Here is an 18,606-nt window from a genome sequence, read left to right as displayed (position 1 = left end):
TTCACTCTAAATTATTGTTGCATACACCCATATAAGAAGACCTATTTCCCCTCCTTCGTCTGGATGAATGGTCTGTGCAATGCAGTATTTGGTATCTTTTCAACGTAGTTTACTGTAGTAGTAACAACTCCAGTACAGTGATTACATTAATTACATCAATGAACTGATAAGAATGCTACAGCATTTCCTCCTTCGCTTTTCCATGGCTAGAGAATTTGTCACATACCTAACAAAGGATCAAAGCATGCACAATTGCCTCATAACACAGTGAGGATAATCCACCGACAGTTGACAGTTAAGATATTTGCTTTACAGACACAAGTTGGAGGGTTTGATTCTCACATGGATTCATTGGCTAGGCTTAAGTCTATGAACTTATTTAGGCATAATGGTAAAGGTGTTTACCTTACAAACAAGATGCAGAGTTTGCTTCTCACATGGGGTAACTTGCTAGGCTTAAAATGGCCAGCAAGGACAGTTAGCCTAGTACTAATCTATGAACTATGAACCTATGACCCTGCAGTTCAGAGGGGAATATATGGAGTAATAATGTCCTTTAACTGGGAGCATATACCCTTAGTGATTAGATGGATTAGGTTAGGTAGAAGGCTTTCTTAACAATAGTTAACAAGTGATGCTTTGTGTTTCAGAGAAAGTGCCTAGGTCTCTAATAATAGCATCAACTTTGACAGAGAGGGGTATCATTTATGTAGTAGGTGCTGGTGTTGTTTCTCTTTCTGAAAGAGCACAATAGTGCATTTTTTGTGTTTTGGTTGCATCCATTGTCTTGACAAAAGGTGCTACTGTGGTCAATGCTATCTTGCAGAACAAGAGTGGCAACCAGAGAGGTAATGTCAGCGGTGAATTTGCAGTTATTAGCAAATGTTGTCAGTCAAATCTTCTTGACATCGGTGTGAACATCTGTAAGGTATGTACTGAAGAGGAGATGACACAGTCTTATGGTTTCACTGTTGAAAACTCTTTTTGAGGAGTGTGTGCTATCAATCCTACCTGTTTGAGTTCTGTCTGTGAGCCAGTTAGCTCTCAATAGGTTACACAGAGGTTAATATGTAAGCAGGTGAATTTATCAATTATACCAGAGAATGGGATAGTATTAAAGACCTTAAGTAGGTCCAGGTAAGCACTGCTTATAGATTTGCCACCATCATGTGCATCATTCACCATCTCAACAATTCCTACTAATTTTGGTAGACAGGACCGACCCATAACAAAGCTGAACTGACTAAGGTGATGGCTTATAGACTGCCAATATATTATCTTATGAGATCCATAATTATACTTTCCATGACATTACTGTTAATACTGGTGAGCGTAATTGACCTCAGGAACAGAGCTAGGACCATCCTTATGCAGCAGTACCACTGTGGATGTTCTCCAAGCCTGTGACAAGTATTCAGAGGAAAGGATGAGACTGAATAGGTTCACAAGGGAGTCTCTGAGTCTTTGCTTAGTGTGGTCTAGGAGGCACTGTGGTACGTTGTCAGCACCCATAGGATTACTGAGTTTGTATTTTTTTGTCTGAAGTAAGAGGGTTTAGAATCACATTATTTCTAATTCAGAGGGTAAGGACTCAGTAGAAGTGGACAGGAAGGCAGGGGATCGTGCAAAAAGCTGGAACTGAATTTATTTGCAAATATATTTACAATGTCCTCCTGGTTTGACTAGGTATGACTGTTTGAGATCAGTTATGTGCAAAATTTTGTATTACTTTTGAGCTGCCACTCGCAGAGGTGGTGTATTCAGTTTGCACATGGCTTTGCAATGTTTGATCTTATGCCTGATTTCTTTGTATACCTTTTAAGGTTACTATTAGAAAGGGGGATTTGAGCTTATTCCATAGTACTAAAACTTTCTTTTATTGTGGAGGGTACTGATGTTGAGATTCCACTATACGGGACATATTTTTAAAGTTACCATAATACTTGTTACAGATAGAGCAGACACCTTGATGCAGGAGTTTAGGTGACAATAAAAATCAATCAAGTCAGCTGCTGCATTTGTTATAGGGTCATGGGCAGGAGGAAAGATTTTTAATTTTCTTAGGTCATCTAAGCATATTAGGAGGCTGGAATTATAAAAATTCCTGAATATTTTAGGGATAGATGGAATCTTGGATTGGTGTCTTAGGGGTAAATATGACAGCCTGGTGGTTTGGCTTAACCATGTTGGCAGAGATATTGAACATGGAAAACAAGGCTGAGGGAGTTTTGGATCTGTTGTGAGGAAGGACAGTATTCACTCCAGGGAATTTACACTGATAAAGTCAGGGGACCACTGTGCATACTTGTTCTTGTTGTTGGTATATGCTTGTCAATTTATGGACTGGTAGTTGAAATCACCCAGAATGATTGTACTTTGTTCAATAATAAAGGACTCTGTTTGGGTGACATAATTATTAATGGCAGATGGAGATACAAAGGGAGTTCTATAGTTTGCAATGGTACGGAAATTTGACTTTTCATTGACTCTGTGACATCCAGGAGTTCACGATTATAGTCATGTTGAATTTGTTGTGAGGTAATGGAATTCTGGATGAATATGGATGCATCAGCACCAGTGACATAGGGTCTGAATGAATGACAGGTGCGATATGCTGATAAAAAGAGAGTTTTATCACTATATTACAACCAAGTTTCAGTAAATATACAGATACATATGCTTTCTAGTATTAGAAAGGCCTCTCTGTGATGGTTAATTTAGTTCTACAGTCTACTTATTAAGCACCTTGCCTAAGTAGAAAAGTTCAAAGACTCTTCAACAAAATGATTGCAATCCTCAAAAAAAAAGTTTAATGAACCACTCAGGAAAATGTAAGCAAGTGTCACTCTTCCTGGCATTTGACACCTTTGTCAGGAATGATCTGTTCCTCGTATTAGTGGCTTTGAATCACCTTCAGTTTTTCAAAAACATATGCATGGGAGAGAAATAAATGGAGGTCAATACCTGCACTATGCACAAATAAAATGTTTTAACTTTAAAATCACCATTAAAAACAGCACTAAGCAAAGATAAGCCATCACACAGATGTTCCTACATCTTTCCCCTGAGTATAAACAATTCCAACCTCTGTGTGCATTAAAGAAACATATTAATGTCTACATGAGAACCCATAAATCTCAACATGGCACAATGGCTATCAAATTATGTTTACCAACTATATGAGTCTATGGACTAATAGGAAACAGAAAGGAAACAGAAAGCCAATGTATTGTGCAAATGAAGTAAAGGTTGTAGTAAAACACCAGACAAATAAATACAAAAGGAATATCATCAAGGTATAAAGAGGTCATTTATCCTTTAAACTCAACATTGATCAGACCACTTGTCAAGTAAATTGGCTCATTTAGGGTGTACCTCAATACATATATAAAGCAGTTAGAAAGACCAAAGGTTCCTAACCAAAATGATCAGAAATTTAAAGTCCTGAGCTACCAAGAGAGGCTGCAAGCTCTATCCCTTTATTCAGTGTCTTACGGAGTTTAGAGGGGAAATCTCTGTCTTCCTTATCACACTGTTAGAGACCCAATTGTCTTGGACCTCCTGTTTCTCTGCAAGTACAATATCTCTATCAATACTTGAACCAGGGACCTAAACCTTCACCAACAGATAAAGAAAACATGATGGGAGAGAGGTTTATAACCCAGTGAGACATAAACCTCTGGAATGAACTTCTCCTGCATGTTAAGAAGTGCAACTTACTATCTTCCTTTAAACATAAACTTGATGACTGGCTGGACATCCACAAAATTACCTTGGGACTGACTGGTATGGCCCTCACAGAGAAAGGAGAAGTGGCCTGAGGGGGGTACTGGCAATGCATAAATGGTCATAAGACTCAATGGCCCAGAGAATGTCTATGAATTTAAATAAAAGACATGATGACAATAAGATCAGAAAGGACAAAATAAGTGACTGTACCTTGCCAAAATTAAACATGTCAGCAGGAAATACAATAGGGCAAATTCCTATGCAGGCTTAAGGACTGCAAAAGAGGTAAAGAGACAGGCAAGACTGTTTTCTTATTTCCTAGTAAAAATCAAGAAAAAAATGAGCTGAACAGTAACAGACAAGCTAAACACCACAGGAAGCTGAACTAGTAGTAAAAGCAATGTGATTACTCTAAATGAGAATGCACATTCTAGGTAAGAATCCATTTTCACTAAGGGTTTGATTAGTTTATTTGCTGATGTTGCCTGTGGAAGCCATTTATATATATATAAAAAACTATAAAAATGACCTGCTGTAGAAACACTTATGCTGCATACATGAAAACAGTCTTTAACATTTTAGAATGGATACTTCCATCAGAATAATATTTCAGCTATCCTTTCGAAACTGGCCTTTTAATATTTGTTTTACATCACACGAGTTTCCCTGCAAAATAAAAGTAAAGTTACTTTAAGGCTATACAACAGAAAATAGTAATAATAATAATAATAATAATAATAATAATAATAATAATAATAATAATAATTTCCTAGCTGAGCCAAGGATGGCACTGGTCAATACAAGTAACATAAAGGCATTTGGAAGGAATTTTGCTTAACCAAGGTCAAATTATGGAAAAACTCAGTTTTCAAAAGCTTATTGTAAGGGACCTTAACACATACACTACTTTGGCTTTGCCCCTTGCATACCTATACCCCACAATGATTTATATTTTTACTCATATTTTGTACTGCATTGGAGAAAGGGCGATATCTAATACATGTTGCACTCAAGTATATACGCTTTCTCCACAGAAAGGTAAACATCAGGTTGATATTATTAATTTGTTGAGCATGGAGGAGGTAGCACCCGCTCCCGTTTCACAAAACAATGACTAACATTCATTATGTCTTTAAGGCGATTTGTTGTAAAGCTTTATGTAGATATACAAATTGACATAACAGATTGGCCGCTAACAGTATATATTTTAATTGCCTGTCAAAGTCACTTTGGAAAAGTGTTGCATGCAATGATTGATTGACTGATTTATACTCACTCACACACGTACACACACACACACACACACACACACACATATATATATATATATATATATATATATATATATATATATATATATATATTTACATGTAAACTGTCACCGTGAGTCAGTGCATGGTGCTTCTTTGCTCAGGCTGCATTCCACAGATGCATCGAGAACAGTGTACTAACACAATTAACCCAAGAACATATGCAGTTAAATATATTACAGAAACAGAAATAATTTCTAGCTATCATGTTCCCTCATGCAAATGCTAAATCGCTCACATGCATCATCGATCTGTAGCATCAATGTCACTAGACTGTGTTCTTTGGCTTATGACCAGACTGTGCCTTAATCCTGAGGTTTTCACAGCTGTGGAAGCACAGGGCAGCCAAATGTCAAGAATGCAAAACAAATCTGGGTTAGGCCATTTATATAATGGAAACTATGGTGGCTCTTCTCTTCAATTATTATGTGCTGTCCCTTGGTAATCTGAGGGTAATGTGACACAATAGAAATGGAAAGGCAGGTAAGGTACTAAATAATGTAGCGTGCACTGCAGAACAGTATTGTGTACCATTTTACTAAATAGGGCCATTTTATTAAATAGAGCCTATTATGCTCCTTACTATGCTTGCCAATAGCTGCATATAAAACTAGTGATACAAATAATAAAGTGGCATTTCTGCATTCACTGCTATGATTGTGTTACTTATATGGCACATTTGTATAATACAAGCTACATTACAGACTTTCAGGTATCCATAATACAGTGACATTTTACGATGACTACCATTAATCTCATCCGACCCTCTAAGAGCTACTTACCCGCTTTACTAGGCCATCAATATATGGAAAATATGAAGTTAGCAGAACAAACTTAAGGTTGTGTACATGTGCTGTGAATGTCATTTATCCTACTAATGTAGCTTTGCTACAGTACACATGTGCTGCTTGATAGGTCAAAATGCCTGGCACTAAACACACTGGATGCAAGCGTCCCTGTTCAGGGATGACCTTAGAGAACTGTCTGGCCAACTGACTTACTCAGTGTCACATACAAAACTGTACTACTACTACTACAGTATTTCTATTATGCATTCCTCATTGATATACTAATTGCTTATATTTATTATACTTCATTAACTAGATTATCCATATTGGGCAGAACCTAGAGAGCACTTGACGACATTAAGAAAACACATTGGTACCAGCACGTAGACAACATGCTATAATTTCTGTGGTATACTGAGCTTGATTGTTTAACTGTGTGGCATATCCTAACACCTATAAAACTGAGCCAGGCTGTAGTATAAAATGTGACTGTGTATGGCCACAGTGTTCCAATAATAATGTGTATACGGACAATATATGTGAGCCTGGATGTTCTTTTTCAGTGGTGATGAGGTAACTAAAATATCCTCAGTGAAGCAAGGGTGAAGTCACTTGTGAAGAACTGATACATTTATCAAAGTATTGAGTTGTGATCAGCATATATTGAGATATGTGAACATTTTATCATTGTAAATGACAGTATTAAAAGATGAAAGATGGTGACATTACTTACTGTGAGGAATGCTTTATTATAGCAGCTTCATGGTTTAGCCTCTAAAATCAAAAGATAAAATCTGCAAGCAAAATGTCTAAATTGTTAAAGAGACATTTTGAGTTCAAACACTGATAATACAGAAAGAGGTTTGTTTTAATAGTTAAAAAGAGAAGACCATGCAGTGATGAATACTTATCCACTGTCTCTGATTTTGTCTCATATGCCTTTTCTGTCCCTCGTAACATTTTTGATTTTCTGGTATATCACTGGGTATTACAGGCAGTCAGTAATGCCAGACATCAGAGTTTCATATTTCTTTTTGCTTAGGAAATGCACACTAATGTAAAACTTGTGTTGTCCTACTAACTTTTAAAGCAAATTAAAGGGATATTTAGAAATTGCACTGAACTTGTTTTTTTTCCTCCATAATTCTTGGCTTTGTCCAGAATTCTTGAGCAAAAAATTTGAAAGGTATGTGCTTACATTTCAACTGTCTCTGATTTTGCAAAATATCCTTGTTTTTGACCCATCTCTTGTAAAAGCTTGCACTTATTATTTATTTTATTTCTTTTATTTGACATTTGTTAACTGGGTTAATCCAACTGAGCCAGAAGCCTATTTTCTATGGAGACCCGAGGAGAAAAGCTCCAAAACAATACATAACAATACTATACTATACAATACAAGTACTTCTTAGATGTAAATTTGAAATTGACAACAAAATAATTGGTGGTCATATACAGCAGGCAGAATTACTTAACCAGGGGCAGATAAAGGAACATTGAGTAGTTGACAGAAAACAGTTAAGTGCTAGTGATAATAACTTAATTTATATATGGAATGTTGATACATGTAATGTAACATACTAAGTATTGATATTTGGATAAACACTAGTTACCTGTGAGATTTGAGGTGAAAAATAAAGGAAAGAGATTGACCTACTGCCAGCTGTGATATTGAGAAAAGATAAGTGTTTATTCTTATGTTTTGTCTGCATTTTGATTTAATATCTCTGTAATCTGTACAACTGCACTTATTCTTCTTCTTGTGTGTTATAGCTGTATATCTTAGTGTTGACCTCAGTTGTAGTGGAATCCTTGGTCTGGAGGCCTTGTCTGTTTTCTTAGTGGCAGTAAGTTTTCAGAACTAGTTTCATCCAGCCAAAGTATTCCTGCATCTGTATTGTTTGGTTTCTGTCCTGTGTTTTAAATCAGACATACCTATTGCTCAGGCTGCTGCAGAGAGATTGACCTACGGCCAGCTGTGTTATTGAGAAAAGATAAGTGTTTATTCTCATTTTTTGTCTGCATTTTTATTTAATATTTCTGTAATCTGTACAACTGTACTTATTCTTCTTCTTGTTTGTCCTCACCCACCCTCCCTGTTCTTGTTTTGGTGTTAGTGTTGGTGGCTCTGGAATTGCCCACCCCCCCTGTAAGTCTGTATTTGAACACTCTTCCTGAGTCCATCTCATTTGCTCATTTAACCGAATACAGTGAGATCATATTCTGAGTCTAGTGTTCACTCAACATAATACAGAGAGAAGATTTGAGAATGACAACCCACTTAGGTTCTTCCTTCCTCTCTCCTTGCACTTTACTAACAAAAAAAAAAAAAATCATCTGCTTTTACTGTATTTGTGTTTCCTCCTACTTTATTTCGCTTTTGCCTCTTCTTAAAAGTATTCAGTTTTATTTATTCTGCTGCACTTATTGCTGCTCGGTAGTAACCTGATTAAATTGTAACTGTTATTCTGTCTTTTGGTTTAAGCACTTGGGCTTCATACCAGTTGTTTTACATTAAGAAGGTTTGTGGTCTGCACTGTTATGGCAGGACAGGTAGCTTACATCCTTCTAAGCTGGGAATTGCTGATTGAAGGTTCAGTGTCTGCTACTGTAAAAGTGTATTAGTTCTGGTTTAAGGACTTGGGCTTCAGGCCAGTTATTCTATATTAAGAAGGTTTGTGGTCTGCACTCTTGTGGGAGGAGAGGCTGGATTCTGCCCTTCTGAGCTGGGAATTTTTGGTAACAGGTTTATTGTGCCTGCTTATTCGAACTGTTTCTTTCTGAAATTGGTACGCCTTGTTGCTGTAGAAAAGGACCAGATTCAGGCCTACTGAATCTAGCTTTGTTTGTATAACTTGGGCACTGATCCAGACCATCTTTTTTGGAGAAGGTTCCCCTGCACCCTAGTAACGGGAGTGTGCAGTTAGAACTTGTCTGATTGAAGACTGCTGGAACAGGGCTCAGTTTTGAGTTTTTTCTGGATAATTGGGTAACTTGCTTAAATCAGATTGTTCGTTTTCTATTGTTTTATATATAAAAAAAATGCACTTTATTCATCTGCTTTTACTGTATTTGTGTTTCTTCCTACTTTATTACTAGGGGCATTGACTACAACTCTGAATTGAGATATAGATAGATTAGTACTAGGCTAGTTGCCCTTGTGCGCATTTAGATGGTATCTGCTTTATGTTCTGAAAAAAAAACTATATATATAATACTTACTTCCCACCTTACTAAGCTAGTATAGTCCAGTTTTCTGGTTCGTGCTGAATTCAGGGCTGTGTTACAAATCTCTGTGTTTGCTCATACCTTACTTGGATAGAAGGAAGTTTCTCTGTTCACCTGTGAGAGAGGGGATCTTTGAGCAACCTATCTGTCCCTGGAGGAGTGGTTTCAGCTGAGAAAGTAGTAGTTTATTGGCCATTTTGGGCTAATTTCTATCTCTTTCATTTCCCTGCTATAAAAACCACATTTGCCCGGTTTAGCGCACTGGGCAGCGCCGGTTAGCTAGGGTCTAACTATTCCCGGCTCTACAAAGTCTCCTCTTCAATTTTTCCCTTGGAACTAGACAAACTTTCAACTTAAGCACTCAAGCCATTCATTTCTTAGCCCAGCACTTGCCCAAAACTCATAGCAAGAACTTATAACCCCTAGTACTACAGAAGGACAAGGCTCTCTATTTGACCTTACCAGCCATTCAGTAAAACAGTTTACTGTACCTATCCAGGCATGCCCAAAGGGCAGTTTCAGGTGTACTATTCAGTCAAGCTGGTGAATCTGGGCATTTTGAGGCAATGTTACATCTGCCTCATGTACACAGACAACCCTCTCCTTCTACCACCAAGCACTAATATATGCGAGAGATGCAATTATGTAGCCAAACTGGAGGATAAGCTCTCTCAACCCAAGACTGGATCAGACAGTCAAGAGGAGAAGGGAAATACTGGCATCACACCACCAGTCTCACATAGACCCATTAAACCAGCACTGGCAAAAAACACACATAAATACATGAAAACATACTCGGAGGCTCTAAATAAAAATCTGCAAAAGCAACAGAGCCCTCCAAAGCAGACATCCAAGCAACCTCCACCCCCCCAACACAAACCATGAAACACATACGTCACAAAACCAGTGTGCCACGCAATCACAGCCCTCAAGGCAAATAACATACCCAACATACTAGTAATAGGTGACTCTATAGTCAGGCACACTGACGTCCCACTCACTAGGCTGAATAAGGAGAAGGTTACTGTTAGCTGCTGTCAGGTGCCAGGATCCACCACATAACACAAGCACTCAGGCCACCCCAGAACAAGTACAAATATGATGCTGTCATTGTCCATGTTAGTGTGAATGACTTAAGCTGTACCTCCCTGGACTACATGAAAAGAGACATGGAAGAGCTCTCTGATCACATAGCCCAGGCCAGTATGACCCTGACCCTGAGTAGCATCCTGCCCTCACCAAGAGTGATACCACGGTATAAAGAAAAAATTATCAATTTCAACAATTGGCTAAGTTTCAGGTGTCATTCAAAGGGGATCCAGTGTCTGTCTGCATGGGATGACATGCTCGACAAGCCACTCTGCTTCGCTAGAGATGGCTTGCACCTGTCACCCTTAGGCTTTCGAATACTGGTCAAGGCTCTTGCCACCCCCATAGTGCCTTTTTTAGGCAAGGCTCAAAAGACAAACCCACCACCGTAAATAGCACAAGTAACAAAAATATGAGGGTAATACTACTCAATGCCAGATGTCTAAACCTCAAAATGCATGCACTCGAGGCACTCCTCAGTATGGAGAAAATCGATATATGTGCAGTAACAGAAACCTGGTTTATAGGTTCATAGGTTCATACTAGGTTATCTGCCCTAGGGCATCTATAAGCCTAGCCAGAGTGTGTATGGCTTTCGCCACCCATTTTAAATTAATTTTGCTATGCCCTTTTTCAATGTTAGTATACTGTGCCTCTGTCTAACAGTAACACAGAAGTGATACCCGGGGTAAACCTATGATCTCCCATCCACTCATCAAGATTCCTCTTGAAGAGAGTCAATGAGGGACACTGCCTAACCTGGACTGGGATTTTATTCCAGAGTGAAGGGAGCCTCTGGGTTATGAATCTGTCCCTCCAGCATGTCCTATTTATTTCAGTGCTGAGGTTTAAGTCCCTCGAGCGCGTAGCTCGATGGGATTTGGATTTTCTGAGGTGCAGCATGTCCATTAATTCTGGGTTGGACATGGCTTTATACGTCAGGCACAGATTGCCTCTAAGCAGGTGGTATGCCACTGAGTAGAGCTGGAGTTTCTTTAACCGGGCAGCATACGGCATCTATTTGAGCCCCTTGATCCTCTTGGTGAGGTACTTTTGGGGTCTTTCCAGTTGCTGCAGGTGTCTGGTAAGGTACATCCCAAAAGGGGCATTGTACTCAATTATGGGCCTGATGAGGGATGAGTAAAGAGGCACGATGACCTCCCCTGATCTAGATGTGAATCCCTTCATGATTAGGTGGGTTATATAAAATGTTTTTCTAACCACTTTGGCCACATGGTTGTCAAATGAGAGATTGCTATCAACTTGGGTCCCCAGGTCCCTAATTACTTCTTCTGTACTTAATGGATTACCACCTATGTGGTAATTTGTGGGCACTTTGTTTTGCCAAAGGGATGACTATACACTTTTTGGCGTTTAGCTTGAGGCCATGGCTCTGGCACCAGTTGTCTGTTTCTATGAGGCCCTTTTGGAGAATGCTTGTGTCAGCTGGAGAGTCTATTATGGTGCCCAGTTTGCAGTCATCTGCGAACTTGGTCAGCCACAGTCCTTCCATGTTGGCCTGTACCTCCGAGAAATATATACTGAACAAGAGAGGTCCCAAGACTGAGCCTTGTGGGATGCCACTTGTAACTGGTTTGGAGTCTGACATGGCTCCAGCTATTCTAACCATGTGGGTTCTGTCCTTCAGCCAGTTTGCAACCCCATCTAGTGACATAGGGGTTTATATTTAAGCTGGTGAGCTTATCTATAATACCCGAGTGGGGTATTGTATCGAAGGCTTTTGCGAGGTCCAGGTAGGCTATGTGGACCACCTTCCCCTTGTCAATGGCCTTGGTGACTGTTTCAAAGAAATCGACCAGGTTTAAGAGGCAGGATCTGCCCTTAACAAAGCCGAACTGGGTAGGATCCAGTGTCTGTAGGTCCCCAATATCTTTATTTATAAGGTCCATGATGATCCTTTCCATAGCTTTGCAGACCAAGCTAGTGAGACTTATGGGGCGATAGTTTCCAGGATCCGTTGAGGCACCACCTTTGTGGAGAGGGACCACTGTTGCTGTACGCCACTCTTTGGGTACATATCCTGTAGTAAGGCTGAGATTGAACAGTAGTTTTAGGTTTGGGTTTAGCTCTTCTTGGAGTTCATGTAGGACGCAGCCCGGGACACCGTCTGGTCCCATTGATGCTGTGTTTCTTGCTTTGGAGAGGGCAGCTCTTACCTGAGAATCTGAGATGTCAGGGGGGCAGCACTCTGCTGGGATAGATATTAGCCCTTTTGGTGGGGGGGGGAGTTTGCACTGAACCTGTCAGCTAGGATGTTGGCAATGTCTGTGGGTTCGGTGTATTTTTTGTCATTTTGGACTAATTCTAAGCATATCTGGGAATTCCCACCCAGGTTCCTAACATAACTAAAGAAAGCCTTGTGATTATCCTTAGTGTCCTGTGCAATTTTTCTCTCGAAGCTGGCCTTAGACGATTTTATGAGTGCCCGTAGTTTTTTGCTAATACTGATCAGAGATGCCTTCCCTTTTTGGGATTTTGCTCTGTCATGTAGTAGCTTCCTCCTTCTGTTGTATAGTTTGTATATGGCTGGGGTCCACCAGACAGGACGTCTGCCTTTGGAGGATTGGGTCTTGGTTTTATTTGGGATTGCATGATCCATGCATTCCTGAAGGTGTTCATAGAATGTGTTTATAAAGGATTTTGTGGTCTGGGCCGTATTATCCACAGGCCCGGGGGCTTTGAAGGATTCCACCTCGGTTTTGACGATTGTGAAATTTGCTTTAGAGAAGTTTTTCACTGTGGTTTTCTGGGCATGGGGTGGGGTCGGGATGTGAATATCCAATGAGATTAGTTTATGGTCTGATCTTACCAGTGAGGGATACACTTCTGGTCTGGAGCATCGAGTTCCCATGTTGGTGATGATCAGGTCCAGTATGTTTTCCCCTCTTGTGGGAGTGGTAACAAGTTGTTCCATAGCATTTGAGTTTATAAATTCTAGGAACCTTTGGGCTAGGGTGTTGGAGCTAGAGTAATGCTCCCAGTCTATGGTTGGGTAGTTGAAGTCACCCAATATAATGGTGTTTGGAGAGATCTTCATATTTTCCAGTGTTCTCAGGAAGGCCGAGTGGGGTTCCTGGGTTTGGGAGGGTGGTCTGTAGCAGGCTATAAACTGGAAGGCAGTTTTACCCACTGTTGGTTGCACATGGATAGTCTCTGATGCTTCGTGCTGTGTCACCAACCTGGAGGTGTGGGTATCTTTGACGAATATTGATACTCCCCCTCCTTTTGTGGTTCGGTCCAAGTTTTGGGGCCGAAAAGCATGGTATGAGGTATAACCTGGTAGTGCTGGGGTGCTCTCGAGAGCCTTGATCCAGGTTTCTGTTACTGCACAGATATCGATGTTCTCCATTCTAAGGAGAGTTTCGAGTGCGTGCATCTTGAGGTTTAGACTTCTGGCATTGAGTAGCATTACTTTTAGTTTCTTATCCCTTGTGATACCTATGGAGGTGGGTTTGTCTTTTGAGCCCTGCCTAAAAAAGACACTATGGGGGTAGCAAGAGCCTTTGCCAATATCCGAAAGCCCAGGGGTGACAGGTGCAAGCCGTCCCTAGCGAAGCATCGTGGCTTGTCGAGCATGTCACCCCAGGCTGACAGGCATTGGATCCCCTTTGAATGACACCAATACTTAAGCCAACTGTTGAAATTGATAATCTTATCTTCATACTGTGGCATCATTCATGGTGAGGGTAAGATGCTACTCAAGGTCAGGGTCATACTGGCCTGGGCTACATGCTCAGAGAGCTCCTCTATGTCTCTTTTCATGTAGTCCAGGGAGGTACGTCTCAAGTCATTCACACCAGCATGGACAATGACTGAGTCATATTTGTACTTGCCTTGGAGTGACCTGAGTGCTTGTGTTATGTGGCGGATCCTAGCGCCCGACAGGCAGCTCACCGTGACCTTCTCCTTGTTCAGCCTGGTGAGCGGGACGTCAGTGTGCCTGATGATAGAGTCACCTATTACAAGTGTATCAGGTGAGTTGTTTAGCCTTAAGGGCTGTGACTGTTCGGCACACTGGCTTTGTGAGCTATGTGTTGCACGTGTTTTGTTTTGGGGTAGCGGTTGCTTGGGTGTCTGCTTTGGAGGTCTCTGCTGCTTAGGCAACTTTTTATTTAGAGCCTCCAAGTATGTTTTTGTGTGTTTATGTGTTTGGTTTGCTGTCGTGGTAGGTCTATGTGAGAATGGAATTGTAGTGAGTGTGGTTTCCTTCTCCTCCTGACTGGTTACGCCAGTACTGAGTTGAGAGAGCTTAGCCTCCAGTTTGGCTATATGGTTGCATCTCTCACATGTGTTGGAATTTGTTGGGAGGAGGAGAGGGTTGTCTGTGTACATTAGGCAGTTGTAACATTGCCTCAAGATTCCCAGGTTCACCAGCTGGACCGAAGAGGAGATTGACAACTGACCTTTGGACATGCTAGAATAGTATTGGGAATTCCTTTATAATTGAAAAAAAGGGCCAATGGGGAACAAGTTATTCAAGGGGAGTTTGTGAGGGTGTAGTGCATTTAATTTTTTAGTGCTGACTTATATAATTGCTTTAGTGAGCAAGTGCTAGGCTTTAGCGTAGGAATAGGGTGTTTATTATGAGAACTAGATCAGTTCCAAGGCTCAAACCCAAATAAGCGGCGCTGCTCGATGCCGCGCTATGCACAAAATCATGCAAAGCCGTGCTACAGCGGGTTTTATACAGGTGGACTTGAAAGTGCTAGAAATTGGCCCAAAACAGCCAACAGACTACCAGATTCCTGTGCTGGAAACACTCCTCCAGGGACAGATAGGCTGCTCCAAGCTCCCCACTGCCACTGGTGAACAAAGAAGCCTTCCTCTATCCAAGAAAGGAAATGGCAACACAGGAACTTTCCAAAAGTCCAGAATACAGCAAAGCCTGTATTTGGACTACTCTAGGTCAGGAAAGACGGGAAACAAGGATAACTTTTTTTTTTTTTCTTTTTTGCAACAAACAGCAGGAAATTGCAATAAATATGTAACACAGGCTAGCGCACTTGAGTGTGTAGCCTCAACAAGTAAATGCAACAAACAGGACAAACTTTAAAAGTGCAAGTGCAAAAACAACTTTAGGCAGTTTAAAACAGTTCAAGAAGCAGAAATATTTGCAGTTTAGCTAGAGCGGACAGTCGCCCAGGTAGTAGCAGGAAAAAACACTTTTATCATGTTAGCAGTCACTCTTTCAGCCTCTCTGCTGCTAGCACCACTCTGCAGGACCACGAGGAGCTTGGCTGAGTAGTAATAAGCACAAAACCTCACCAAAGCAGGTTTTATACAGGGGGATTTGAAAGAGCTAGAAATTGGCCCAAAATGGCCAATAGACTACCAGATTCTTGTGCTGGGAACACTCCTCCAGGGATAGATAGTCCGCTCTAAGCTCCCCACTGCTACTGGTGAACAAAGAAGCCTCCCTTAATCCAAGAAAGGAAATGGCAACACAGGAACTTTCCAAAAGTCCAGAATACAGCAAAGCCTGTATTTGGACTACTCTAGGTTAGAAAAGATGGGAAACAAGGATAATTTATTTGTTTTTTTTTTTTTTGCAACAAACAGCAGGAAAATGCAATAAATATTTAACACAGGCTAGCGCACTTGAGTGTGTAGCCTCAACAGGTAAATACAACAAACAGGACAAACTTTAAAAGTGCAGGTGCAAAAACAACTTTAAACAGTTTAAAACAGTTCAAGAAGCAGAAATACTTGCAGTTTAGCTAGATCGGACAGTCGCCCAGATAGTAGCAGGAAAAAACACTTTTATCAGGTTAGCAGTAGCTCTTTTGGCCTCTCTGCTGCTAGCACCACTCTGCTGGACCAAAAGGAGCTTGGCTGAGTAGTAACAAGTGCAAAAACCTCGCCAAACCGGGTTTTATACAGGGGGACTTGAAAGAGCTAGAAATTGGCCCGAAACGGCCAATAGACTACCAGATTCTTGTGCTGGGAACACTCCTCCAGGGATAGATAGGCTGCTCTAAGTTCCCCACTGCCACTGGTGAACAAAGAAACCTCCCTCTATCCAAGAAAGGAAATGGGCAACACAGGAACTTTCCAAAAGTCCAGAATGCAGCAAAGCCTGTATTTGGACTACTCTAGGTCAGGAAAGATGGGAAACAAGGATAATTTTTTTTTGTTTTTCTTTTTTTCAACAAATAGCAGGAAAATGCAGTAAATATGTAACACAGGCTAGCGCACTTGAGTGTGTAGCCTCAACAGGTAAATGCAAAAAACAGGACAAACTTTAAATTACAAGCGCAAAAGTGCGCTAAAGCTGGCTTTAAAGCAGGGGGTTAGAAAGAGATAGGAAATGGCCCAAAACGGCCCATAAGCTACAGGTCACGGGGCTGGAACCACTCCTCAAGGGACAGATAGGCTGCTCAGAGCTCCCCACTCTCACTGGTGAACAAAGAAGCTTCCTCCTATCCAAATAAAGATATGGGCAACACAGGAACTATGACACAAAAAGGCCCATAAGCAACAGGTTTAAGGCTCCAGAGAGCACCCCAGCACTACCAGGCTACAACTCATGCCATACATTTCGGCCACAGAACCCGGACCAAAATACAAAAGGCGGGGGAATATCCATATTCATCAAGGATACCCACACCTCCAGGTTAGTGGCACAGCACGATGCTTCAGAAATTATCCACGTGCAACTAGCAATGGGTAGAATTGCAATTCAAATTGTAGCTTGCTACAGATCACCCACCATGTCCCAGGACCCCCATTTCACATTTCTGGAAACGCTGGGTAACATAAAGGTCCTACCAAACACCCTAATATTGGGTGATTTCAACTACCCAAACATTAACTGGGAGAACTACTCAAGTACTAACTCCCTTGCCCAACATTTCCTAGAAGTTATAAACTCAAATGCCCTAGAACAACTGGTCAACATTCCCACCAGTGGTGAAAACATATTGGACCTGGGCATCACCAACATGGGCGACCAGTGTTCCACACTGGTGGTCAACCCCTCACTGGTTAGATCTGACCATAAACAAATCCCTTTGGATATCCACATTCTGCCCCTGCCCCCAGACAAAGAAACCACCAAGAAAAACTTTTCAAAAGCAAACTTCACGTTACTTAAGATGGAGGTGGAAAGTTTCAAAGCCCCCATGCTAAAGGATAATGCTGTCCAAGCTGCAAAATCCTTTACTAATGCATACTACAGGCACCTCCAAGAATGCATGGATCGTGCCATCCAAAGCAAAACCAAGACTCACTCCTCCAAGAAAAGGAAACCAGTCTGGTGGACCCCTGCCATAAACAAGCTATACAATAGAAGGAGGAAACTAGTACAGAAAAGAGTAAAATCCCAAGAAGGGAAGACATCCCTGATCAGTATCAGCAAGAAACTATGATCCCTCATAAAATCGTCCAAGGCTATCTTTGAAAGAAATCTTGCCAAGGACCCAAAAGATAACCACAAGGCATTCTTTAGCTATGTCAAGAATCTAAGTGGCAATGCTCAGATCTGCTCAGAGTTAGTGCAGAATAGCACAAAATACACTGAATCAACTGATACTGCCAACATCCTGGCAGGCAGTTTCAGTGCAAACTTCACCCCCTCTCACCCCCAAAATGGCCCATAATCATACCAGAAGAATGTAGAGCCCCTGAAATCACAGACACTCAGGTTAAAATAGCCCTCTCCAATGCCTAAAACACAGCATCAATGGGACTGGACGGTGTCCCAGGGTGCGTCCTACACGAGCTCAAAGATGAACTAACCCCTCACCTAAACACGCTGTTCAAACTCAGTCTCTCCACAGGCTACATACCCCTAGAGTGGTGCACAGCAATGATTATTCTGCTCCACAAAGGTGGAGCCACAACAGACCCCAGGAACTATTGCCCTATAAGCCTGACTAGCTTGGTCTGCGAGGCTATGGAGTGCGTCATCATGGAACTCATTAACAGAGACATTGGGAACCTCCAAACACTGGACCCTACCCAGTTCAGCTTTGTTAAGGGCAGATCATGCCTCCTAAACCTGGTGGACTTTTTTGAGACAGTTACCAAGGCTATAGAAAAGGGGAAGGTGGTAAACACAGCCTACCTAGACCTCATCAAGGCCTTCGCTTCTATTCCCCATGCTGGTATTATAGACAAGCTCACCAGCCTGAACATAAACCCCTGTGTCACAAGATGGGTGGCCAATTGGCTCATGGACAGAACCCACATGGTGAGAGTTGCGGGAGCTAGCTTTGACTCCAAACCGGTTACAAGTGAGGTTCCCCAGGGCTAAGTCCTAGGACCCCTCTTGTTTGGCATATACTTCTCAGAGGTACAGACAAGCACAGGAGGACTATGGCTGACCAAGTTCACAGACAACTGCAAACTAGGGGCTATAATTGACTCACCAGCTGACACAGACATCCTCCAAAAGGCTCTCACTGAGATGGATGCCTGGTGTCAAAATCATGGCCTCAAGC

At 41.4% G+C, this 18,606-nt stretch overlaps 1 protein-coding gene across 1 annotated transcript in view; it reads right to left on the bottom strand.

Annotated features, from left to right (window-relative positions):
* Positions 1-18,606, bottom strand: part of LAMA4 (laminin subunit alpha 4) — a 1,355,623-nt gene that overhangs the window by 512,924 nt on the left and 824,093 nt on the right. The gene's annotated exons all lie outside the window — the stretch shown is intronic.

This window comes from Protopterus annectens, chromosome 2.part0 (assembly GCF_019279795.1).
Source record: "Protopterus annectens isolate FY-2018-M chromosome 2.part0, PAN1.0, whole genome shotgun sequence".
Taxonomy (NCBI): Eukaryota; Metazoa; Chordata; order Ceratodontiformes; family Protopteridae; genus Protopterus; species Protopterus annectens.
The sequence above is the reverse complement of the archived record's forward strand: the minus strand, read 5'-3'. Positions and strand labels throughout refer to the sequence as shown.